Source organism: Octopus bimaculoides, chromosome 2 (genome assembly GCF_046866305.1).
Source record: "Octopus bimaculoides isolate indiv1 chromosome 2, ASM4686630v1, whole genome shotgun sequence".
NCBI lineage: Eukaryota > Metazoa > Mollusca > Cephalopoda > Octopoda > Octopodidae > Octopus > Octopus bimaculoides.
The window spans coordinates 73,540,967-73,568,886 of NC_142929.1; the positions used below are offsets into that span (position 1 = coordinate 73,540,967).

The 27,920-nt window shown below is 35.4% G+C and overlaps 1 protein-coding gene across 14 annotated transcripts in view; it reads right to left on the bottom strand.

Moving 5' to 3' along the window:
* The window catches only part of LOC106872104 (uncharacterized), a 361,913-nt gene extending 334,783 nt beyond the window's left edge, over window positions 1–27,130 (bottom strand). For 8 of the 14 annotated variants that reach the window (XM_089347008.1, XM_089347010.1, XM_089347006.1 and 5 more), the window contains exon 1: window positions 26,916–27,087. The gene's annotated coding sequence lies outside the window, so the exon portion shown is untranslated. Of the gene's footprint in view, window positions 1–26,915 lie in introns of all 14 variants that reach the window. The other 6 variants (XM_089347015.1, XM_089347016.1, XM_089347014.1 and 3 more) reach the window with 3 other exon arrangements.
* Window positions 27,131–27,920: the final 790 nt, after the last annotated feature.

Here is a 27,920-nt window from a genome sequence, read left to right on the forward strand (position 1 = left end):
ACATGCCACCTGCACAGGAGCCAGTCCAGCGGCACTGGCAATGACCTCGCTCGAATGATTTTCTAACGTGCCACTGGCACAAGTACCGGTAAGGCGACACTGGTAACGATCACGCTGAAATGGTGCTATTTATGTGCCACTAGCACGGAAGCCAGACAGCTGCTCTGGCAATGATCACGCTCGGACGGTGCTGACAGTGCTCCATTGGCACAGGTGCCGGTCATTGAATATGGTTCAATTATGATTTCGATTTCACTTGCCCCAACAGGTCTTTGCAAGCAGAGTTTAGTGTCCAATGAAGGATAGGTTGGCATGGGTGCCAGTCGTCGAATTTGGTAGAATTCCGATTTCAATTTCAATTCACTTGCCTCAACAGGTCTTCACAAGCAGAGTTTAGTGTCCAATGAAGTAAAGATACGAATAAGTGAGCTGGCTACACTTCTGGCAGAGGTCACAGTTTATGCACTCACTTGGCTTGCCGGGTGTTCCCAAGTACTGCATATTTCCAAAGATCCTGGTCACTAGTCATTGCCTCGGTGAAGCCTAAAGTTTGAAAGTCATGCTTCACCACCTCATCCCAGGTCTTCCTCTTCCACAGGTTCCCTCAACCACTAGGGTGTGGCACTTTTTCACACAGCTATCCTCATCCATTCTTGTCACATGTATATATATATGTATATATATATATATATATATATATATATATATATATATATATACATATATATATATAGTAGTAACAGAAAGGGAGGAATTGTGATTATCTCCATGTGATGAGTTGTAATATATATAAGAAATTAAAGAAGGAAAATGCATATACCTAGTTTTAATATAATCTTTAATACATCTTATACTGTATTTGTCAACTGGTTTCACTTTCGCTAATCATGACATTAGAATTTATTTAAATACGTATCTTCTTAAGAAAAAAAAATTCTGTCTGTGTTGTGTGTGGAGTTTATGACTGAATGATTCAAGAAGTAGAAAAATCTAAGGGGAGGTAATTGGTTATCATTATTATTGTGGATAGGAGAGATAATGGTTCAACTTTCTTTGGGTGGGGAGTTATATATATATATAGATATATATATATATACACACACACAAATTGAGAAACTAGAGTAGTGGGGAGAAATATGTACAGTGATGGGTATGTAATCATGAATTAAAATATGCATAGAGATTAAAGTTGGTTATGCGTGCATATTTAGATGTGTTCTCTATTTTACGATGAATAATTTTTTCTTTATTTAAATGTTCTTGTAAAGAAATTTTTATCTTTTCACTAGTAGAAGGGGAAAACTGTGAAATTTGGTTTGATGTTACCTGCATATCTCTCTATGTGTTCACTGAAAGGAATACATCTGTATTGTGGGAAGCAGATCTGCTCTTTATGTAGAGTAGTTCTCCGTCTCAATGTCATACTCGTCTGTCCTATATAGTGATGTCCACAACCCAAGCAGGTTATGACAAAAATTAGATTCTCAGAGGTACAAGTTGGTTTTAATTGTGAATCTCACTCCTTGTTTGAAAAGGAAATCCCAACCTTCAAGTAGGTTGGGGCATTTTCCACAGTTTGGGCATCCGCATCTTTTAACCATTCATTTCATGGTTGTTGCGTAAACTTCACATTTGTTAGAAGTCTCTTTAGCAATTTGTGTTGTTTTTTGCATTTAATGAATTTATGTGCCTTCAGGATGTTGTTCATTTTTGGGTCTCTAGTTAATAAAGTAAGATTTTGCACAAGAGTGTTGTATGCCTCATTGTTTCTAGGGTTGTGAGTTGATATATACAGTAGTGTTTTGAGATGAGGTGTGGTGTTATGTTTTGTTGTCCTTAGTGTTTTTATATCTAATTACTTGGCACGCTTAATTCCATCATCTGTAAGTGAGGGTGGACATTGTCTTTCAGTTAGTGTTGTTCTGAGGTTTTGAAGATGAAGGTCCCGAGTAGTTCTATCAAACACTATTTTCACTAAATTAAAGGGGATATTTAATTTGATGTCTTTCGAGTGGCATGAGCTAAAAAGGAGATATTGCTTCGAGTCCATTCATTTATGATAGATGTCAGTTATAATTTGGTTGCTGACTTTTTTTTTATCATAATATCCATAAATGGGAGCTGTTCTTTGTTTTATTCCTTTATGAATTGAACGTTACTATTTATATCATTTAGTGTTGATTTGAATTCCAAAGTTTATCATTGGTCTCCTTCCAAATGATAAAACAGTCATCCAGGTATCTTTTCCGGATGTTTCTTATGTAATGGTGAAATGCATAACCATATCTTTGCAGTGACATTTCAAATATGGTGAATTCAAAATAACCCATTATCAGGTTCGCAAGAACAGTGGTTGCTTTTGTTCCCATTGCAATTCCACATTTTTGATGATAGTAGGTGTCATCAAATAGGAAATTATTGTTCCGAAGTATAAATTTTTAGATTCAATAATAAAGACCTGATTTATGCATTCCAACTTTAATCTCTATACATATTTGATTCATGATAACATAGCCATCACTGTATATATTTCTCCCTACTACTCTAGCTTTTGAATTTTTGTGTGTGTATATATATATATATATATATATATATATATATATATATATATATTCCCCCTCCCCCACCGAAAGATGAACAATTATCTCCCCTGTCCACAATAATAACGATAACCAATTACCTCCCCTTAGATTTTTCTACTTGTTGAATCAATCCTTCATAAACTCCACAAACAACATGGAGAAAAAATGTTTTCTTAAGAAAATACAAATTTAAATAAATTTTACTGTCATGATTAGCAAAAGCAGTTTTCAAACACAATATGACATATCAAAAATTATATTAAAACTATGTAAAGTGTATGCATTTTCCTTTTTTAATTTCTTATATATGTATATATATATGTGTGTGTATATATATATGTGTGTATATATATATATATATATATATAATACAAATGATATGTGTGCATATGCATATATACATACATATATGTACATACCTACATCTACATGTATATATAGATGCATATCCGGGTACAGGACATAAAAAAAACGTGGACAAAAAAGGAACGGGAACATAAACAAAGCACAAAAAACGAACTTATTTTTCGGACAACAGAATGAACACATAGGAAAACAGACAAGCCACATATGGAACTTTTCCTTCATCAGCTGCCTCTATTCTAAACTGTGCATTTCGAAGATGAGGCAGAACGCTCTTAGAATAGCTCTTCCAGCAAAGCAAATTAAATTAAACCTGCTATGCGGAGGATTCCAAAGTGGCAAACAGAAATCAAGACAGAGAAAACTAACTAGTGAAAACAACGTTGAGGGCCCTTAAGCCGAACGAGACGAGATACTGAACGTTGTGATTTGATGAACTTGAGCAGAGAGAGATAGCAGTTTGTGTTGCCTTTATGCTGGCCGAATGGAGAAAGGAAGAGGTGACCACAGGTCACGTGTGATCAACAAGAAGTGGTAGAGAGAGGAAAAGGGAGGAAGTTGAACATAGGTGAGCGAATAGAGACAGGGAGGAAGAGTAAGAGAGAGATATAGCAGTGAAGGGGAGAAGCAAGGACAACATAAGGAAGAAGAACGAGAGGGGGAGATGGTTAAGAAGATGGATAGATAGACAGAAAGAGAGTGTGTGTATATATACACACACATACATATATACACACATACATATATATATGCATACATATCTATATATATATATATACGCATACATATATATACATACATGTACATACATATACATACATATATATATACACATACATAAATATATATACATATATACACATACATATATATTCACATACATATATATTCACACATATATATATATATATATATATATATATATATATATATATATATACACACATATATACGCACATATATATGCATATATACACACATATATACGCAATATATACATATATACACACACATATACATATATTTACATGCACACACACATATATGGAAAAGCTATTGCATGTGATTAATAAATGTATCATGTCTTCAAAGTGTTGAAGAGACTGCGTAAAAAAAAAATGATGAGAAAGTAGACAGGTGTTGATGAATGCTGATTCTCACAAGTATATTATCATTGAAGATATGTTGGGATACCTTAGGGCACATTCAATGTAATAAAGGTGAAACAATCACTAATGGTCAATAAAATGGAATATGATGCATATATATATATATATATTTTTATTATTATATATATAGTTCAAAATTACGGAAAACAAAAGATGAAGACAGGTGAGGGAACAACAAGCAGGTGCATTAGTTTGACATTCAGGGGGGGGGGGATGGCAGTCTTTGACATTTTGAGCCTATGCTTGTTGACAAAAAGGGTTGAGAGGAAAAAAAGGAGAAAATATTTAGTAGGTATTAATGGTTATAGATATGTATATATATATTGTCGTCATTATTTTAATATCCACTTCTCCATGCTCACATAGGTGAAACAGAATTTGTTGATTTTCGATGGCCAGATGCTTTTACTGTCGCAAACCTGTTCTTGTTTCCAAGCAAGGTAACATTTCACTACAGATGACAGTAAACAAACTGCATTACTTGCATGATGGTGATGCTCATTTACAATCATCACATGATGTCGAAAGTATACACATACACACATTCATGACGGACTTCTTTCAGTTTTCATTTACTAAATCCACTCACAAAGCTCCCAAAGCAAGGGCTAAAGTATAAGACATTTACCCAAGATGCCTCGCACTGGGACTAAATCCAAGACTACATGGTTGGGAAGGAAGCTACTGAACCACATAGCCATGTCGGCTTACACACACACACACACATATGTATTCTTAATGAGTAAATTTTTCCTTTTGCTGATTTCTTTTCTTGCTTCATGTGAAGAAGGAAATCACAGAACATGAAGTGACCTTCACTTAGATTAAGACCTTGTCTTTTATTTATTTATTTCTTTTGATAAGAGGTTTACAATCATCATCGTTTTCAGGTCTGCATTTCCATTTCTGCATGGATTGGATGGAGTTTATTAAAGCAAATTTTCTATGGTCAGACACCCTTTCTGTTCCCAACCCTTACCTGCTTCTAAGCAAAGTAATATTTCCTCATAGGTAGACATATTTCTGCAGAAAATTGGAAACAAATGACACTGCTTGCATGACAGTGATACTCATTTACAACCCTTACAATATGAAAGACAAAAAGACACGCACATACATAAACACACAATGGACGTTTTTCAGTTTCCATTTTCCAAATTCATTGACAAAGCTATGGTAAAAGACAATTATCCATAGTGCCACACAGTAGGACTGAACCTGAAACCATACCATTGGTTGGAAAGCAAACTTCTTAATCATACAGCCACACCAGCACTTATAGGTATTGATGTGCATATTCACATACAATGCATGGATGCGGTAACAGGAACACTTTCAAATGATCATGGATGAAATGGTTCTGAGCATTCACTTCAATATATGTAACTTGATACAAGGAGAAATACAAGAAATGTGTTGAAGACTTAAAGATAGGTAGATGTTTAAAGATGATTTCCTAAGCATATTTTCTTGCAAAAAAATACTTTCAACATCTATTTTTTTTTTTTTTTTAAAATCCAAACCTCAAATTGATAAGATAAAATAAAAAATATGAGGTAAAAGAAAAGTCAATTTAACACACAGAAATTGGCAACAACAAGTTGGATGTTATTAATATTTTAACTAGTTTGCTCGTTAGACTGCCAACGGCAATGTATGAGGGAAAGAGAGAGAGAGAGAGAGAGAGAGAGAGAGAGAGAGAGAGAGAGAGAGAGAGAGAGAGAGAGAGAGGGAGAGAGAGAGAGAGAGAGAGAGAGAGAGAGAGAGAGGGTGGAGATTTTTTTAATAGATACGAAAACCAGACAAATGATCACTAGCCAACCAACCAGCCAGCCAACCAGACCAGCTGTGCAGAGATATGAATGTCATTCAGTACAGAATGACACTTATTAAAGAAGATGCATGCACAGTTATATACATTTATATATGTATATATATATATATTGATGCACACACATAGAACAACTTGAATGCATCTATATTTTCAATAGCAAGCAATACTAGTAGAATCAATCAATATCTGGTCTGATATGGCTGTATTAGAGCTTAATATTTTCAATGTAACCTCAGCAAGCAAGGCATTGTTTTCTGGGACAGGAGACAGAAAGAAATGTAGCAGTTTATAATCTGAATGACAGGAAATATAACATGAAAAGGCTGTGAAAAAGAAAAAAAATAGGGCAATTTAAAACAACTAATATGGAATTCACTTCCATTTTTGTCATGTTTATAAGTTTAAATCCATTCTGTTGATTTGCTTACAATTGATAAAGTTCTTCTTCCAAGTAACATAATATTTTTCGCTCAGTCCTTTAGCCACAAACAGTTCTGGTTTTCATCAAAGATTGCAAATGAACCACACTGCTTGCATGATGGTGATGTTTGTTTACAATCAACTTGTAATATTAAGACAAGGAGATACATATAAACATACACAAACATTCATCATTAGCATTATTACATCATTGGTATTTCGTCTACCTTTACGTTTTGAGTTCAAATTCTGCCATAGTCGATTTCACTTTTCATCCTTTTAGGGTCAATAAATTAAGTACCAGTTGTGTACTAGGGTCAATCTAATCGACTGGTCCCCTGCCCAAAAATGTTGGGCCTTGTGCCTAGAGTAGAAAAGATTATTACTTCATTGATTTAACATCAACTTTTCCATGCTTGCATGGAACAGACAAAATATGCTGAGGCAGATTTTCTAAGGTCTGATGCCTTTCCTGATTTTTATATACGAAAATATTTCTTCAGAACTGGACATGTTTCACAGATTTTTGGAAATGAGAAACACTTGTTGTACAATGGTGACATTTATTTACGACTACTATGTGATATCAAGGTTAATACACACAAATACACATGGTAAGAAGATAGCTTCCCAACCACATTGTTCTGGGTTCAGTCCCACTGTGTAGCACCTTGGGTAAGTGTCTTCTACTGTAGCCTGAGGTCAACCAAAGCCTTGTGAATGGATATGGTAGATGGAAACTGAAAGAAGCCTGTCATAAATATAAATCTATGTGTGTGTGTGTGTGTCTTTGTGTCTATGTTTGTCTTCCCATCATTGCTTGACAACCAGTTTTGGTGTGTTTACATTACTGTAACTTAGTGGTTCGGCAAAAGAGACTTTATAAAAAAAGAGTCCTGGGGTCGATTTTTTTTTTACTGAAACCCTTCAAGGCATTCCTCCAGCATGGCTGTAGAGAGGGTGGGTGCAGTCAGGGTGGGGCTAGGCAGTGATAAAAATAGTGGTGATGAGGTGCATGGGTGGACTGTGTAGGTACAAAATGAATAGGAGTGAGTGAGGAGAGAAAAACAAGAAATGTGAGTAAGAGATGGTAAATGGATAAAAGTGTGAATATAATAAATGAAGAAGTGTTGAGGGGCAGGGGAAGATGTAGTGAATGGTGGATAAAAAGAGGGGAATGACCAATGATGCATGAGTTGGGGGATAAGGAGATTAGATGACTGAGAGTGCAAAAAAATCAAAAACAAATAAATTCATATATATAAGAGAGAGAGAAGTAAAATAGAGGAAAAAATATCAGAATGCTAAAAACCCAAATCAGTTATTTCAGGGTGAATAAATACATGTAACATAGTGTACTCAAGTCAAGCCTAATATTTCCCCATTACTGAGATACAGTGGTGTACTTTGGAGGAGACGCTATTTCTATTAAGATGAAATATAGTAATGGTAAAACAAAATATATCAAACAAAGCACCTAACTGTAAATCAGAGGCTTGTGGGTTTCTCTGTCCATGGACATTACCTATGGTTAAGAACCATGAGTAGAAGCAGGTGTAACTGTGTGATTAAGAAGTTTGCTTCCAGGCCACATGGTTTTAGATTCAGTTCTACTGAGTGATACTTTGGGCAAGAACCTTCTATTATAGTTGCAGGTCAACCAAAGCCTTGTGAGTGAATTTTTGGAAGATTGAAACTGAAAGAAGACCACTGTAGCTATGTGTGTCAGTCCGTCTGTCTTTGGATCTACTTGTCTTGAAATCATGATTGTTGCAAATGAATGTCATTCATTTCCAACATTCCGTAAGAACATATCTGGCCAGAGGGAGATAATATTTTGCTTGGGAACAGGTATGGATTGGTGACAAGGGAAAGCATATGATTGTAGAAAATCTGCCTCAATAAACTCCATCTGGCACAAACGATTATGGAAAAGGGGAATTTAAAACAATGAATGATGAGGAGGATGGGGAACAAGATAGGTGCTGCATTTTTGGCTACTGCAGAGATTTTGACTGTAATGTTCTTCAGTTTCACTACTCGATATCCTGATGTAAGACGGTTAAAATATCTGACCACCATACTGTATACTATAGTGCAAATTTTACAAGCTTTCAGTTTTAACATCAAGTTGTTCTTTGTGATAAATAAGCATTTAGCCTTGATTACAAATGTTTTGTTTTCTTAAGTATTTAGTCAGAGAAAGGAAAGCAATCTTGATCTTTGCAAGTCCTCCTCGTAGACTAGTGAGGGTAATGTTCAACTCAAGCTTCACATGATTTACAAGTCAAGAAATTTATTATAAGACGTATACAAGTAAGCAGTATGAGTTTATTTATGAATGTATATATTTATGTAATTTTTACATAGAAAAGGTTGAAAGTTAACCTTTTCTTTGTAAAAGTTTAATAAATATGTAATCTACAAAGAATTATTGAATGACCCTTCAATCTAATGTTAAATAGTTTTGACAAATATCCTTACACAAGAATATATATATATATATATATGGAAAAAAAAGTCAAGGTAGAAAATGCTAAAATAATTTTATAAAAGAACATTTCATTACCGGTTTCGGTCATTGAGACTTTTTCAACTATAAGTATGGAAAATAATTAAATTTGGGAAAAATTAAAAGTAAAGTTTTTTTAAAAGAATATTTGCATAGTATTCAAATACAAACGGCATTTTCCTTGTTTACTTTTGTAAACAAATGAGACAAGAGTAAACGAGACAGAGACAGGCAGAAACAAGGAAAATGCCCTTTGTATTTGAATACTATGCAAATATTCTTTTAAAAAACTTTTCTTCTAATTTTTCCCAAATTTAATTGTTTTCCATACTTACAGTTGAAAAAGTCTGAATGACCGAAACCAGTACAGAAATGTTTTTTATAAAATTATTTTAGCATTTTCTACCTTGACTTTTTTTTTTACATATATATCAACTTGTGTGTTTCTTTTCAACCTTCTACATACATACATACATACATACATACATATACATACATACATATATATATATATATATATATATATATATATATATTGCTTTATTAATTGCCTTTTATTTCTGATTTTCCAAGCTAGCATGGAAACATTGAAAGCTGGCAATATGAAGAACATCTAGCTGTAGACAATCTACCTCAATGAAATTCGTCTGGTCTTTGCACAAGCATGGAAAACGGCTCATCATCATCATTTAATGTCCATTTTCCATGCTGGCATGGGTTGGACAGTTTGACAGGAGCTGAACAGGGCAGCTCAGGCTCCATGTCTGTTTTGGCACAGTTTCTACAGCTGGATGCCCTTCCTAATGCCAGTTATTTTAGAGTGTACCGGGTGCTTTTACACAGCATTGGTACAGGTGATGATGATGATAATATAATTATCTTTACCACTTTTGGTATCAACCCTAGTTCTACAATACAAACTTTGTGTTTTTAATGTGATCTAAATTAAAATCTTTTATCAATCAAAATTTCTTGTTAATTTATGTTCTAAACACCAGCTTAACCCATTACCTACCAGTGATCTCATATGAGATCACTTAAAAATTACAAATTTCGTAATTATCTGTCAATATTTACACATATCTAACCTTTTTGCTATATCTACTAGGTATATTTCTCTGATATTCAAATGAGGTTTGCTAACTTTTCACCTAACATCTCGCTTATTTCTATTTAAAATTCTGTTGTGTCTGGGGAGAGTCATTTTCTTATTGTGCCTTAAAATTTTAAATGTTATTTTGAAATGTTATTTTGATCATTCCAGTGTGTTTCTAAGGCTGTTTTATGCTAGAAATCAAAGTTTCATAAAAAAATTCCAGTTAATAGAGCTAATAATGACAAAGTTATCTTATTGAATTATTTTGAGAATTAATTGATTAATTAACTGAAACAAAGGTGGTAACAAAAGGATTAGCAAATTTTAGTGATGCTCAGTTCCATAAGCCATACAGGGACCACTGAAGACTGTCTTTAGTGTTGCTAGAGTATTTCAGTTGGGAGGAATGCATCTCATTTTTATTAGGTTGTATCCTCACAAGAGGTTAAACTTAGTGCTGACAGAGGAATACATGCAAGTTAAAAACCTTCAACCAGCAATGCATTCTGACAAGTATTAACTGATGTATATGATAAAATAGAGGATGAGTTTAGAAGCATAAAATATAGTGGACAACTGAGAGTTCCTCCACAACTTGTTGAAGGCAAATGACCAGACCTTAACCAAAAAGAGGGTAGTATAGTAGTGGAATAGCCCTGTAACCAGTGTCATAAAGACTAAGGCATAAAGGTATGGAAACACTGGAAGAAATAGAGCAGTAAGGGACAATATTAAGAAATAAAAACATAAGTTAGGTACCAAGTATATTTAGCAAGAAAAGAAGCCAAAACCAAGAAGTTTGCCAATATTCTGAGATTTGAGGTATTCTGGATTGTGACAGTGAAAACTGAGATGTTACTGGCAGGAAATGCATTCAGAACAATAGTAGAGCTCTTACCCTTACTGAAGCTGAAATGACAGGAAGTGTTATTAAGAGAAGCTGCTGAAGGAGGAGAATGCATGGGAAAAAGTAGGTCTATCCCAAGTAGACCTTACAAAGAGTCCAGCCACACAAGTTGACAGAGCAATTAAAAATATGGAAACAAGGAAGATGTCTGGCTCATCAGGAATCATTGCTGAGAAGCTTGAATTGTCCAATGGAGTTAGGTATGGGCTAGTCACCCATTTAATCAGTTAGGTGATACAAGAAGATACCATTGCTGACTTGTATAGCAGTATTATTGCTAAAACGGTACATATGTATATATGTGTATGTGTATACAAACACACATATCATCATCATCATTTAACATCTGTTTTCCATGCTGGCATGGGTTGGACAATCTGAGCTGGTAAGACTGGGGGCAGCAACAGGCTCCATTGTCTGTTTTAGTATGGTTTCTATGACTGGATACCTTTCCTAATGCCAGGTGCTTTTTATGTGACATCATCACTGGTATCAATTCTGCTGTGGTGGGTGGGTCTTCTTGAGTACAGCAAGGCACCAGATAGCTTGATCCTTTGCTGTATATCATCATCATTGTTTAACGTCTGCTTTCCATGCTAGCGTGGGTTGGACATTTTGACTGAGGACTGGTGAACCGGATGGCTGCACCAGGCTCCAATCTGATCTGGCAGAGTTTCTACAGCTGGATGCCCTTCCTAACACCAACCACTCCGAGAGTGTAGTGGGTGCTTTTACGTGCCACCGGCATGAGGGCCAGTCTGGCAGTACTGGCAATGGCCACGCTCAAATGGTGTTTTTTACATGCCACCTGCACAGGAGTCAGTCCAGTGGCACTGGCAACAGCCTCGCTCGAATGTTTTGTTCACCTGCCAGTAAGGCGACGCTGGTAACGATCATGCTCAAATGGTGCATTTTACATGCCACTAGCACGGAAGCCACACAGCTGCTCTGGCAGTGATCCCGCTCGGATGGTGCTGTTAGCGCTCCACTGGCACAGGTGCCAGTCATCGAATGTGTGTGCAGGTAGCTGATAAAGAGTATAGACTAAATTGTTTTGGTGTTTTGTGGTAATCATTTTGACTCTCTGTTCATGAAACCCAAATTATAAAGAGCTTGGCTTTGCATTTCTTCCTTTGGGAACAATAAGTACCATCCTGTACTATGGTTGATTCACCTCTTTCTGTCCATCTGTCTATCTGCCTCTTTTTGTAGAGAGCTATAGTCAGATATAGAAAGGGATGGGCTGTGTCAGGTCTAGGAAGGCTTTTGAAGGTCTCTCATGAGCTAACTGTGACTCGTGAGAGGCCTGAACAGAAGGCCCAAAAATGCAATACATGAGTATATGTACAATGAATCTATTTATATATCATCATCATTTTGGTGCCCGCTTTCCTATGCTTGCTTGGGTCAGACAGAGAGACTGTTGAAGCAGATTTTTTATGGCTGGATATCCTTCTGTTTCTAACCCTCACCTGTTTGCAATCCCCATCACTGGACATACTTCATGGAAGACCAAAAAGCGAATGACACCACTTGTAAGTTGATGATTCATTTCTTTACAAGTGTTGCGCTATGTCAAGATAAGGACACATATAAACACACACATTAAACAAGCTTGTTTCAGTTTCTGTCTTCCAAATCCACTCACAACATTTTGGTCAACCCAAATCATAGGATGAAATACTTGCGCAAGATGCTTATGTGTGCACAGTGTGTGTGTGCGTGTGTGATAAGCAAATAAATAACTGTAAAAAATTCAGATGTATAAACATTAGAAGAATTCAACACAAGGCTTTACAGTAGCTTATTATTTTTATTTCAAGCTGGAATTACACAGATTGCAAATATTAGTTTCACATTTTACTGATTTTTAAGCAATCAATTTAGTAGCTGAGACAACTCCATATATATACGTGTGTATGTGTGTGTGTGTGTGTGAACAACGTAAACTATAAAAACTATTGAATAAACATGTTAATGATACAAAACTATTTGATGTAGTCATAACATTATTGTATATTGATATATATTGTTCAATTGCTTGTCTGTTTGATATATGGTGACAAAAAGTAAATTTTTATTTGCATTATCTGCAGAAAAAATTTGATTCTTTTTCAGAATATATTATGCTGTGGTTGTCCTCTGTTCAGTTATTCAAAATTTAAAAACAAAATATTTTGATTTCTGACGACTAAAAAGGTTATCAATTCTAAATGTTTGTCTAAGGTGGTACATTTATGAAACAGCATATTCATTTTCTTTGAGAAGCTAGGTTGCATCAATCATTACACAATATACAAGGTTTTTAAGGCTGTATGTATATAAACATATATATTGATGTTTGTTTCTATGTTGCATTAAATTCTAATAAAAACAATTTAACATTAATCTGAAGAATTACTCAACACTTTTTAGCAGAGTACATGTCAATTATACTTTTACAAGAAGAGAGGTGGCAATGGCTTTGAAGTTTTGGCTTGCTAGCCTTCATCAGACTGTCATACACTTGGGTTTCCTTTAGTTTTATACAATCTCTTTATACAACTAAAAGAAACACAAATGTACTACAGTCTGAAACTTCAAAGCCACTATCACCACTTTCCTTGTAAAAGTATAAAGATAATAAGCTTTTCAACTACAGGCACAAAGCCTGAAAGTTTTTCAGGGAGGGGGCAACAGACGGGATCAATCGTTTATATTACCTCCACTGTTGATCTGATACTTACTTTATTGACCTCTGAAAGAACAAACAACCAAGTTCACCTCGGTGGAATTTGAACTCAGAATGTAAAGCCAGAAAAATGGCGATAAGCATTTTGTCTGGTATGCTGATGATTCTGCCACATTTTATTTCTATATATATATATATATATATATATATATATATATGTGTATGTATGTATGTATATATATATATATGTGTTGTGTGTGTGTGTGTGTGTGTGTGTGGTGCAATCGATGTGTTTGTTCATCTCCATTTTCTGATTATTCGTATATGTTGCCAGTGCTCCTGGACTGGTTCTTGTGCGGGTGGCACATGAGATGCACCATTTTGAGCGTGGCCGTTGCCAGTACCGCCTGACTGGCTCCCGTAGGATTTTCGAGCGAGATCGTTGCCAGTGCCCCTGGACTGGCTTGTGCGGGTGGCACATAAAAGACACCATTTCGAGCGTGGCCGTTTTCGTGCGGGTGACACGTAAAAGCACCCACTACACTCTCTGAGTGGTTGGCGTTAGGAAGGGCATCCAGCTGTAGAAACTCTGCCAAATTAGACTGGAGCCTGGTGTTGCCATCCAGTTTCACCAGTCCTCAGTCAAATCATCCAACTCATGCTAGCATGGAAAGCGGACGTTAAACGATGATGATGATATATATATATATATGTACACACCTGGCATGTAAAAGCACCCACTACACTTTAGGAATGGTTGGCATTAGGAAGCACATCCAGCTGTAGAAACCTTGCCAGATCAGATTGGAGCATGGTGCAGCCTCCTGGCTTGCTAGTTCTCAGTCAAACCGTCCAAGCCATGCCCCCATGAAAAGTAGACGTTAAATGATGATGATGACATACATACATACATACATACATACATACATACATACATACATATATATATATATATATATATATACATATATATACTACAAACACACACATATATATATACTATAAACATATATATTTATATACATATATATACTATAAACATATATATATATATATATATATATATATATACTATAAACACACACACACACATATATATATATATATATATATATTTATAATTTTGTAGCTCTAAATTTTTATTATCTTTCAAGACCATCTTCTTATAATAAACTAGTTTCCAAAGATCTTTCTAGACTTTTGTAAGAATTCAGTTGGCACCTTGGGCAAGTGACTTTTTTTTTATGGCCTTCTGAATGAAACTGGTTGACAGAAACTGAAAGTAGTTCATTGTGTGTGTGTGTGTGTGTGTATGATTATATGTTTATCCCCTTCTTTGACATTGTCTGATAATTGTAAATGAATGCCACCTTCAATACAAGCAGGATTATTCATTACTAATATATCTGCAAAAATACGTTTGGCCATGGGGAAATATAACCTTGCTTGGAAACAAATGAGGGTTAGCAATAAGAAGGGCATTCAGCCGTAGAATATCTGTTCTAATGAACTGCTTCCAACCCATGCAAGCATGAAAAAATGATGATGATGTAGGAGTTATCAACTATTTTTTATCTATGGACCCCTTTGATTATTATTTTATTCTAGTGCCCCGCCGCTAACCATTTGATGTTTTAAAACTAGTTTTATAGAAATTTCTTTCAAAATTCCTTTTTTATATCCACACATAGGTTGAACTATGTAAAATAGTAGGGAAAGAAACCTAGTTGTCCTTGTAATACATACCAATACACAGAGCTGGGCGTTAAGTCTGTTAATCTGTTAATTAACAAAGTTAACATTTTCATTAACGATTTAACCTTTTAAGTTAACTTTGAAAATCATTATCGGACTAATAAACTTCTGTTACATTTAGCTTCCAACCCAAGTCAAGTCCGTTTACCCAAAAATTTCATACAAACTGGTATATATTTAAAAGTTTCTATTGTTTTCAGACTGTCTTAGCATATTTAATATTGTACACATCATTCTTTCAAACCCAATATAACACTGCTTATTATTATAAATAACTTGTAGGACCTCGTTTGGACCAGCCTGGATTTAAAACCAAATCTACCTGCTTGTTACTTGCAAAGACAGCAGGGAAATTTCTTTGTCCTTTCAAGAGGGAACAGTGATTGATGTATTTCCACTTGATCCATGACCTTGCTGAGGTAGATGTCAACAGAGAAAATACTGACTTCCATAAAGCGGAAAAGATAAATAGAAGGAAAAAAAGTTGGTAAGTGAACACAAATAGCTCTTATGTGGTAGCAGGGCATGCTAGAAATAGCAGCCAAATCTTTCCTTTTCTGGAAAAAGGAGCCATTTATGCGTGATTTTGATGTCACATTCGTTGAAAGCAGGCAAAATAACCTGAAAAGGAAAAAGTTATTCCACACCGAGGTACGAAATATTACCAAATGAACAAAATCATATACTGATTATACCTGCACTTTAATTAATTCAAATTAATGTACCTCATCTTGAAAAATGGCAAAATCTTTGTCACTTGCCATCTGGGATAATTTTAGTAACAAATCAAACAGGTAAGATGCATTAAGAATTTCAATTTTAGTGTTTATCCATAATGTTATTGCTTTTACACCTGTTAATTAAATTTACCTGCCCATAAAAGTCAAATTTACTCAGCAAGATCAGCTAAAATTACATAACTATAAACCAGTGGTATATAAAGCACCCACTGACAAAATTTGAAATCTGTATGTAAATAATTTACCTCATGAACCTGAATAATTCAAAATAACGTGAACAAATAAGCACTACAATTGACAGATTAATATGAACATCAAAAATGTTTTTAGGTGCTTTTTTCTTACACACATAACATAGCCTCGCTCGGTTGGGACTACACGTGTGTTACTTTGACATCAGCATTCTATAAAATTTTTTTAATGGGGAGGAAAATATTGAAAAATATCAATAGATGTGTGAGTGAGAAAGAAATGAGAAGGGAGGTTTTGGGATGTCTAGAAACAACAGCCAGAGCTCCCTTAAATCACAGATTTTCCTCTGAAATTATTAACAATATTTTTAAAACCGAAAATGTTTCTCGTAGGTTTTAAGTGCATAGTGAAAAAAAAAAAATGGCAAAAATCATTTTGGACTGGGTTGGTGAGGGGGTTGCAGGAGTGAAAAAAAAAGAAGCAAATTTGAAAATTTTTTCTTTTTTTTTCGTGGAAGATGTCTCCCATCATTCTGAAGACTTTGGCAAAAAAACAGGAAAAAATCCCCAGCAAAACAGAGAAATTCCAACTTATATGGGCCGTCTGATCCCAAACTCCATTTTCCAGAAATTCCTTTCTCTCTCCTTTCCAAAACTTTTGCCTACTAATTTCTTTGTAATCATAATCTACACTGTTTGAAAGATATTTGTATAAAATTTCATAAAAAGATTACCTATTTCCCAGAAAATTATGAGGGACAAAATGTCGGGTCCTGTGAATTTTCTGAAACTCCTCTCCCCAACCCCTCGGAAAATTTTTCCAACAAATCTTTACATACACTCAATCTACAGAATATAAGTGATTATTTGATGAAAGTTTCAGTAAAAAGTATCCATTTTTCTGGAAGTTATGAGGCAACAAAGTCGATGGGGTATTAAACTGTAGTTATGTCTTTTTTCAATAAAAGTTAATGATAACAGATTAACATTAACTTGCGTTACATTTTCAAATAATTAATGGATTAGCAATTAACAAAGCTAACTTTTTGGTCAACTGATTAATAAAGTTAACTTTTTGATTAACAGTGCCCACTTCTGCCAATACATATATATCTGCAGCAAAATTTTTTCAGGAACATTTGAAATAATATTGTGGATCCCTAATTCACTATTTTGTTGTGTGGACCCCACCAAATCTTATGTGAACCCTCAGGGGACATATGGACCCCGGTTAAGAACCACATATATATATATATGTCCTCAAAATTTATTTTCACTTAATATAATTCTTGGATATAGAATTATCAGCTGTAAACAATTTTCCAGAATAAATTATTGAATACTTATGTAGATGCAGGTTGTGGGGTTAAAAAAATAAAGCATGCTTTCCAACCACTGGGTTTCAGGTTCAGTCCCAAAGCATGGTATCTTTGGGCACATGTCTTCTACTGTAACTCAGGGCTAACCAAAGCCTTGAGTGGATTTGGTACATGGAAACTAAAAGAAGCTCATTGTAAATGTGTGTGTTCCTGTCTTGACATCACAAGATGGTTGTAAATGAGTATGTTATATGTTTCCAGTCTTTTGTGAAATTTAAGTCTGGCCATGGGGAAAATATTACCTTGCTTGGAAACTGGTGAGAGTGGGTGACAGGAAGGGCATCCTGCCATAAAAAAAAATCTGCTTTAATAAATTCTAACCTATACAAGCATGGAAAAGTGGATGTAAATGATGATGAAGGTGTGTGTGAAAATTTACATTTTGTGCTTGCATAATAAAAAAAACACTGAGCAATGGACTGTCTTCTCTGTTGTTATTTTCCCACCAATAAATTATGCAGTAGTTCTGTGCTTCTGAAGATGAGTAGAATAAAACATCCTTATTTGAAAAACAGGTAAGGGTTAGCAACACAAGGGCATCTAGTTCTAAAAAAGAAATAATGCCTCGACAATATGCATTCATGTAACCCATGCTAGCATGTAAAAAGAAAGTAAAACAAACTGTAATAAAGACCTATACTCTTGAGGGAAGATCTATGAAATGAAAAACTGGATATATATATATATGTATATATATATATTCTTTTACTTGTTTCAGTCATTAGACTGCAGTCATGCTGGGACACCACCTTTGAAGAATTTTAGTTGAATGAATCAACCCCTGTACCTATTTTTAAAAATTTTCTAAGGAGGTATTTATTTTATTGGTTCCTTTTGCTGAATTGCTAATTAAATCATCATCATCATTTATCGTGCGTTTTCCATGCTGGCATGGGTTGGAATGTTTGACTGGGGACTGGCAAGCCAGTAGGCTGCGCCAGGCTCCAATCTGATCTGGTAAGGTTTCTACAGCTGGATACCCTTCCTAATACCAACTACTCCAAGAGTGTAGTGGGTGCTTTTTACGTGCCACTGGCACAGGAGCTAGTCAGGTGGCACTGGCATCAATCACATTTGGGTGGTGCTTTTTATGTGGCACCGACACAAGAGCCAGTCAGGGGAGGACTGGCATTGACCACATTTGGATGGTGCTTTTTACGTGCCACTGGTACGGGGAGCCAGTCAGGTGTCACTGGAATCGACCCATGCTTGAATGGTGCTTATTATGTGTCACCAGCACGGGTACCAGTCAGGCAGCACTGGCATCGGCCACAACTACAATTTCCATTTTGATTTCAGTCTTGATTGGCTTTTGATTTTGATTTTTGGGAGATGTACACATATCAACACTAGTTGTCAAGTGGTGGTGAGGGATAAACACAGACACAAAGACATACATACACATACACATACATACAAAAATACATATATATATCATCATCATCATCGTTTAACGTCCGCTTTCCATGCTAGCATGGGTTGGACGATTTGACTGAAGACTGGTGGACCAGGAGGCGACACCAGGCTCCAATCTGATTTGGCAGAATTTCTACAGCTGGATGCCCTTCCTAACGCCAACCACTCTGAGAATGTAGTGGGTGCTTTTACGTGCCACCGGCATGAAGGCCAGTCAGGCAGTACTGGCAACGGCCACGCTCGAAATGGTGTATTTTACGTGCCACCTGCACAGGAGCCAGTCCATATATATATAGCTGTAACTTGGTTAGTAGGGTTACTTTGCACTATGTTCTATTTTGTGAGAAATTCTAAGTGTTAAATTTACTCTTTATTCATCTGAAGAAAATGTTTGTTTTTTTTGCATGATGTAATGCTTTTGTTCATCAATAAAGATCAAGTCTGAAACAACTGTAGTGAACCTCAACTCATCTGTGTTATTGTTTATATTTCACCTAAGTTGGAACATTCCATGTGTTTGGATCTGGAGCCCATAGTTGACTGTGGAATATGTGCAGTAGTGTACCCATGTGAGACTTTGAATACACGGGTATTCTGTCAGTACTTGTGAATGTGTGCATAACTGGAATGACAAATCTGTATTTACTTTAATAAGTACATGTATGGCCGTTGCCAGTACCCGCCTGACTGGCCCTCATGCCAGTGGCACGTAAAAGCACCCACTACACTCTCGGAGTGGTTGGCGTTAGGAAGGGCATCCAGCTGTAGAAATTCTGCCAAATCAGATTGGAGCCTGGTGTCGCCTCCTGGTCCACCAGTCTTCAGTCAAATCGTCCAACCCATGCTAGCATGGAAAGCGGACATTAAACGACGATGATGATGATGATACATACTCACATACACACATACATGATGAGCTTTGATAGGCCTGAATCTATAGAAGAAAACACTTGCCCAAGCTGCCATGCAGTAGGACTGAACCCAGAACCATGTGGTTGGGAAGCAAACTTTTTACCACAAAGCCACTCACTATTTCAAATGATATAGCACAACAGTTAATCTATGCTTAGAACTCCATGTAAATCCATGTATATGCACATTCCAATCTAATATTAAACATTATTTGTCCTGTGATTTTCTTTTGGCATTATATCTATTTCAATAATTTACAGTGTGTATATAACAAATAAGATTTACTTTGCCTTTTCATTATAGCATTATAAATTACAATGTCATAATAATTCATGATTTTACAATAAAAAGACAAACTTCATCGGTTTTATTCTGCTCTCGGGGAATATATATGTATACAAGCATATATAAATATATATATGTAAGTATGTATGTGTGTGTGTGTGTGTGTGGATACAGTAAAATAAGTGCTAAATTCACATCATAGCAGTTTGTTTATCAAGATATACCAAATGTGTTTATTTCTGTGTCCCTATTTATCTATGTAGCTGCATAAGTAGGTTAAGGAGGCATGCACTAAATGACAGTCATACACACATACAAAATTGTCTTAATTGAAATTTCCCTCTCAGTAGGGGAAGGAAAATAAAACCAAACAACAATTTTTAATAATTTCAATAAAAATTTAAAAGTTAAAAAAAAAAAGAAATAATTCCACAGAATTAAAAATTAATCACTCAAAATCAATTTACAAGCCAAGGGGTAAAGTCTGGTATTTGTTTGCAGGCAAGGGTGACAACTTTGGACATGTTACATAACATATATATTCAAATTTATGCCATTGGCCTATTGCAGTTATTTCCCTTTGCTACTTTTATTTCAATTATGCAATCGAGAGCCTAAAACAGAGGTGTCACGTAAAAAGCACTGGTGTGGGAGCTGGTGCCATGTAAAAAGTGCTGGTACTGGTGTCACTTAAAAAAGCACTGGTGATGATGCTACATAAAAAGCATCCACTATACTCAGTAGAGTGGTTGGTGTCAGGAAGGGCATCCAGCTGTAGAAACCATGCAAAAACACACCATGGAACCTGGTGTGGTTCTGGCCCTACCAGTTCCTGTCAAACTGCCTGACCCATGCCAGCATGGAAAACGGAAGTTAAATATTGATGATGATGCAAATTATACAAGAAGAAGTCCCATAAACTCTATTATTGGTGCTATTAAAAATGCACCTAATAAAATGGTTGGTTACAGGAAGGATATCTAGCCTTTAGAAACCAGAGCAAATGACACATGCAACCATCAAAATGAGATAACTCAGACCATGATCTCCTCTCCTTCCAACCCATACTAGCATGGAAAGCAGATGATGATGATGATGATACTGACCTAAAAAATAATTCGTACCTAACTTTCTAGATGGAAAAGAAAAACAAAATGTCATTTGATCAAGCAGGCTTGAGTAGACTAGACTATGCTGATGAGGTCTAACATGCTCAAACACGTTCGTAGGTGTCTCCCTTGCGTGCAAGCAAAAACATCAAACTACTCTTCGCAACACGTAAAATTAACTTTCACGACGTGAAATTCTCTCCCCACCGCCATCACATTTTGTAGTGGTGTTGCTAATAAGTGCTGCTATTTTGTCTTCTTTCTTCAATTAAGAGGCAATTTTCAACAAAAAATTATTTATTTTATTCATTTATTCCGTTTGTGAGACAGCTCCGTGTATTTCACTCCTTAACCAACTTATCCAAATCCATGCCATAGGCACATTTGAGTTACTTCCCTTAGCTGTGTGCCTGTATGCCTATATCCCAAATTCACTCTATCTTTACATCTATATCTGGCGCTCGCTCCATCATTCCAACACAATCCTTCTTCTTCTCTCTCTCTGGCATGTCTGTGTCTCTTTTAAGATAGTAACTGTGCATCCATATCGTTACTTCTTTCTCTCTTTCGACCTCTAGCTCTCTCTCTGTCCCTTCCTCATAGAAATCTATCATTTTATGTATTTTGATACGGGGTCTTATCCCGCTGTACATCTAGATCTCCTTCGTTTTCTTTCAATCAATCTAGCAAGCCATCTCCTATGCTCCGTTTCTCTCTTATCTATCTATCAATCTATCTATCTATCTATCTACTCTCCATGCCGCCCGACTTACTAAAATGAACTGTCATACTAAAAGAAAGTGCATCTTGACCGAGCGAGCAAACATCAAAGAGATTTTTGAATAACGTTCCGTTAACGAAAACAGCATGAACATCACAACTCTTCATCTCGTTTTATTTTTCATGCGAAATATTTATTAAAAGATCTTAATTATTTTCTTTAGTTTTCCTTTTTTTTTTCAACAAAATTATCAATAACTGAAAAATATGTAGGAAAAAAAGGTGAATGTGAGAGAATTTGTGCCGTAAGAAAAAAAAAACGAGGGGGGGGGCGAAATTGATGAAGAAAAACGAAGGGGAGGAAGACGTGATGAAAGGACGGAATGAGGGGGAGGCAAAAGAGGAAAAGATTGAGGTAAAAGTGGAAGAGGGAAAGTAAGAGGAAAGAAAATGGAGAAGAGCAGAGAGAAAAGAATTGAGGAAGGGTGAAAGGAGATAGAGAGAACAGAGTAGTGAAAGGAGGAAGAAGAGCTGGACAGTGAGGGTGAAAGGGAAGCGAGGAAAGAAGAATGAGTGATGGGATGAGGGGGGGAAAAGTGAAGGTAAATGGAAGAAAAAGCTGAGTTGGAAAGAAAAGAGCTGAGGGTTGTTTTGAATAACTGGAGAGAAATGATAGGCTTTGGATGGAAAGAAGGAATGAAAAGAAAAAGAAAGAATGAATGATTGAGATAAATAAATACATATACACAATATACACACATAGGCATATACTTACACACGCATACACACACACACACACACACACACACAAGTATATTTGCAAAAATTCGCTGAATGCAAAACCTACCCCATTTTCCTACATTTATCCGTTTGTCTTCCCTTGGTTTCTTGACACTTATATACATCCATATACACACACAAACACACATATATATATATATATATATATATATATATATATATATATATATATATATACCCAACAAATATTTTCACACGTAGCTCTTTGCATTCACACACCTGTATAGCACACACACACATAGCCAGTAAAGCTATCGCGTGTATATCGTGTATTTCCAAACGTTCACACTTATACACAAAGATGTATAAACCGAAGAAACGTGCTTATTATATACTCTCTACATGAATTTTCTATCTCCCACTCGCAAACACAGATAAGGCTACCTGCTTCATTGTACCTTAGGGTACTTATCCGATTTTTTTTTTCCATTTATTTATTTCAAGGTTTAAACCATGTTTTATGAATGTAAGGTACCCATTTCTGCAGAGACAGCAGAATTCGTGTGCATGCATACGACCACAAAGAAACTCCATCTATATATATATTAAATACGATACATACATGTGTGTGTGTGTGTTATCTAAATAGATGTGTGTTTTGTAAGTTCCATACTCGGAACTCTCGGTCCTTGAGTCATATTGCAACTTCTGCCGATTAAAAATAATATATATATATATATATATATATATATATATATATATATATAACGTGAGAGAGTTAGGGGTTGGGGGTTCAACCCACTAAGGGATAGTATCTATCCAGTATACTGCTGGGAGGGTACCCAATTATTGCTACACTAGGTGCAATCAATGGGAGCGGGTAAAAGTGGAGGTTTTACCCAAAATTTGTGTAACAATTAGAAGTTCTCCGAAACTTGTGTGAGTGTATATAAATATAAATACACACACACACACACACTATATATATATATATAGTGTGTGTGTGTGCACACACATACATATATGTTTTATCCGAGCATGAAACTTATAATAGCTCACATTCAAATCCAGTGTTTATCAAATGGTGTGTGTGTATATATATATATATACTGGGGACATCTACTTATTATGTATGATACAGGGTAAAACAGACTACGTTTTGTTTTTTGTTTTTTTTTTGCATTTCAACCCGTTTTATTGAAAAGGGGTAGATGAGATTGAATAGACTTGTCAGTCGGGGTGGAATGCAAGGCGACATCGGGTGATTTGCATGTGGTTTTGATAGTGAAAAAGGCAGCAAGCAGCCTCCTCTTCCTATAACGGGTACCTAACTGAACTAAAGGCCGCCTACATATTAAAGCTGCAACCGTCGATCGATTGACTTAGCTTTTATATACATTCATATAATCACTAACCACACCGATTTCATTATATACATATTCACAGATACCATATCACTTTATGTATATTTGTGAATGTGTGTATATGTACACACATATTTTCACCTATTTTACTTTTCATATTACTATGTTGTACATTCCTTGTTAGTATTTTACCCTAGTTTTTTATTAAATATCTTAAGCAAGCAGAGCTCTGTTTTCTGTTTCATCTAATCTATGTATATTATCTATCTCTATACCTTTATTTCATACACACTCATCATTTCGCTTTGATTATTTAATCGAAATTAATTCCATATCTATCTCTCCTGTTTATAGCTATGCATTCGAATGTATCCAGATCGATCACTACATCCACTATCAGTACATCAATCATGTTTAGTTTATGCTACACACACACACACACACACAGATTGCATTCGTCTCGAGTAAATTTATATACACCACCGGTAACAATGTCATACATCCATGTGTCTGAGAGTAAACATAAAGAAAAAGAAAGAAAACAGAAATCAACGAAAACGTGCGAGTGTATAAGATAAAGTTTCACAATATAATGACAAATACACAAGTACACACACACACACACACACACAAATGATTATTGTAGGGAATTTACTATTTTGCAATCAGTATGACGAAGCAAGTTACGGAAAGCATCATGTAAGCATATCATATCTACAACACTTTACAGTTATATCAGCCTTTCTTCAGTGTGTATATGCATACATGTGTTGGTGTGTGTATATGCGTGTGTGATGATTATATAATGTAGTTGTTATAGAGAGAGAGAGAGAGAGAGAGAGAGAGAGAGGTGTTTCATGATTCCCTTTACGTAATAAAATGAATCGCAACATAGTAGTGGACACGCACTATATTCACACATACACACACACACACACAAACATATATACATATATATATATATATATATACACATACTCATATATGTACATCTTTTACTTGTTTCAGTGATTAGGCTGTGGCCATGCTGGGGTAACACCTTGAAGCATTTTTAGTCGAATAGACCCCAGGACTTTTTTTAAAAAAAAAAAAAGCTAATACTTATTTTATTGAATCTCTTTTACCGAGCCGCTAAGTTTCTAATTTTGGCACAGGGCCAGCAATTCTGAGTGGAAAAAGTAAGCCGATTAATTACATCGATCACCATTACTTGATTGGTACTTGTTTTATTCATTCTTAAGAATAACAATGATACATTACATGCCAATGTTCCGTATTATATGAAACAGAATAAAATATATACACAGATGCACCCGTGCGTGTGTGTGTAAACACGTGTATATGTGAATGTGTGCACACACACATACATAAGTGTGTGTGTGTATATTTATGTCATTGAATAAGAACGAGTACTGTACGAAACATACAGCGCGTGACTATTGCTTTGAGTCGTGTAGCGTTTATTGTTACAATATTATTTATTAAAGGAGATACAAAAAAAAAGACGATAATGATATATAAAAATTATAAACAAAAACATTAAGGAAAAACAAAACTGATGTGACAAGAAGCGGAAAAAAAACCGTCTGCCTCTCTCCTCGTCTCTTTACGAGGAAAGTACAAATGATCGTTATTACAATGTTGTTCAAGTGCATAGTGTGTGTATACAGATGCATGTGAGTGTATGTGTGTATATATATATATATATATATATATATATATATATATATATATATATGCGTGTGCATGTGTATATGTATGTATGTATATGCGACTATAAGTGTGTGTGTAAATACATAAACAGAAATATATATATATATATAAATAAAGTCTGTGTACATAGTATAAATGTGTGTGTGTATATATATATGTAAGTATGAATAAAATGTGTGCGTGTATGGGAAATAGCATTTGTATGGGCCAGCTGGCTCTAACAATGACAGGCAGCAAACAGTGGCAGAGATAGTGTTTGTTTTTTTGTTTTTTTTACTCTCTCCTTGCTTTGTTTATTATAACAGCAATGATAATTATTATCACTACATTCTATTTTCAGAAGGCAGTCTCACAAAAATGCAAGAAAAAAAAAAAAGTCAAAACACACAAACACACACACACACACACACAAATAGGTATATTACAGACACACCTTGTCACTATTCATTTCTTATGTGTTGACAGACATGCTTACATGCATACACACACACATATATGTGTGCGTGAGTGAGTGTGTATTTAGAAAAGAAATGAAGAAATTAAAGGGAAAAATATGGTTATATGAGTATACACCAATCAAAAATAGATAGACGGCGAAACAGAGATAAAGAACAGAGAGGTGAGAGTGACCACAGACGAATGACAGAGAGAGAACGTTGCATGCTTCTCATTCCATTCTACCATTCTATGTAATGTACATATATATATGTGTGTGTGAGTGTATACACACACATATATTTATATGTATATATATGTGTATAAATAACAGTAACGGTAATAATAGAGGATGAAAACTTCGCTGAAATTATCAGAATATGAATGAAATCACTGGGGAACTGAGGAGAAAAAAGTATTCGAAGAGAAGTTAGGGAGAAAAAAATATATTATTAAACGGGTATGATTAGCAATGGTACTGTCATTTTTTTTTTTTTTTACCAGCTGTTTCTCTATGTATACGCGTGTTTGTATATATAATACGAGCGTGTGTATGCGAGAGGAATAATAGGATACGATGAGTGTTAGAGAGCGAACTTACCGTTATAATCACATGGAGATAAGCGAGTAAAAAAAAAAGGAAAGAGACTAAATGAGACTTCACCTTTGCCATTCACGACAGCATGAAAGCAGCCATCTTTGAAACATTAGTCGAATCGGTGACTACTCGATGTTCGGAAGCAGGCGATACTACTTGATAAAACTTTAACACCATCACCTCTCTCTCTCTCTCTCTTTCCTTCTATCTTTATCTCTATCTCTCCTTTTTCCCTCCCTATCTCTTTCTCTCTCTCTCTCCTTCTCTGAGTCTCCTTTGTGTTTTTTATCTATCTATCTATCTATCTATCTACCTATCTGTCTGTCTATCTTAATCTGGCTAATGCTATGAATGGTCTCAAATTGATAGATTCCTAAGCATGAACTCAAAGTTATATATGTGCACATGCGTATATATATATATATATATATATATATATATATATATATATATATATATATATATATATATGTCAGCATACATATGCATATAAATACATACATATGTATATACACACACATGTATATGCATGCTTCTGTATGTATCTATATACATGTATGCATTTTTTGCTAATATCTATCTGCCTGTCTGTCTGTCTGTGTGTCTATCTATCTATACATACATACATGCATATATATATATATATATATATATATATATCATCATCATCATCATCATCATCATCGTTTAACGTCCATTTTCCATGCTGGAATGGGTTAGATGGTTTCGCAGAAGCTGGAAAGGTGAGGAGCTACACTAAGCTCTATTGTCTGTTTTGGCATGCTTTCTATGGCTGGATGCCCTTCCTAATGCCAGCCACTTTACTGTGTACTGGCTGCTTTTTATGTGACATCAGCACCGACAAGGTTACTTGCAAGACAACCCCCCCCCCCCGCAACCTCAGGTGGGAAGGGTTGTTGCAGTGAGGGGGATGTCTTTGTGATAGTTAATGAGAAAGGTATAAAGAGACAGGGAATAGTCTAGTTGAAAAGAGAGCAATAATGAGAG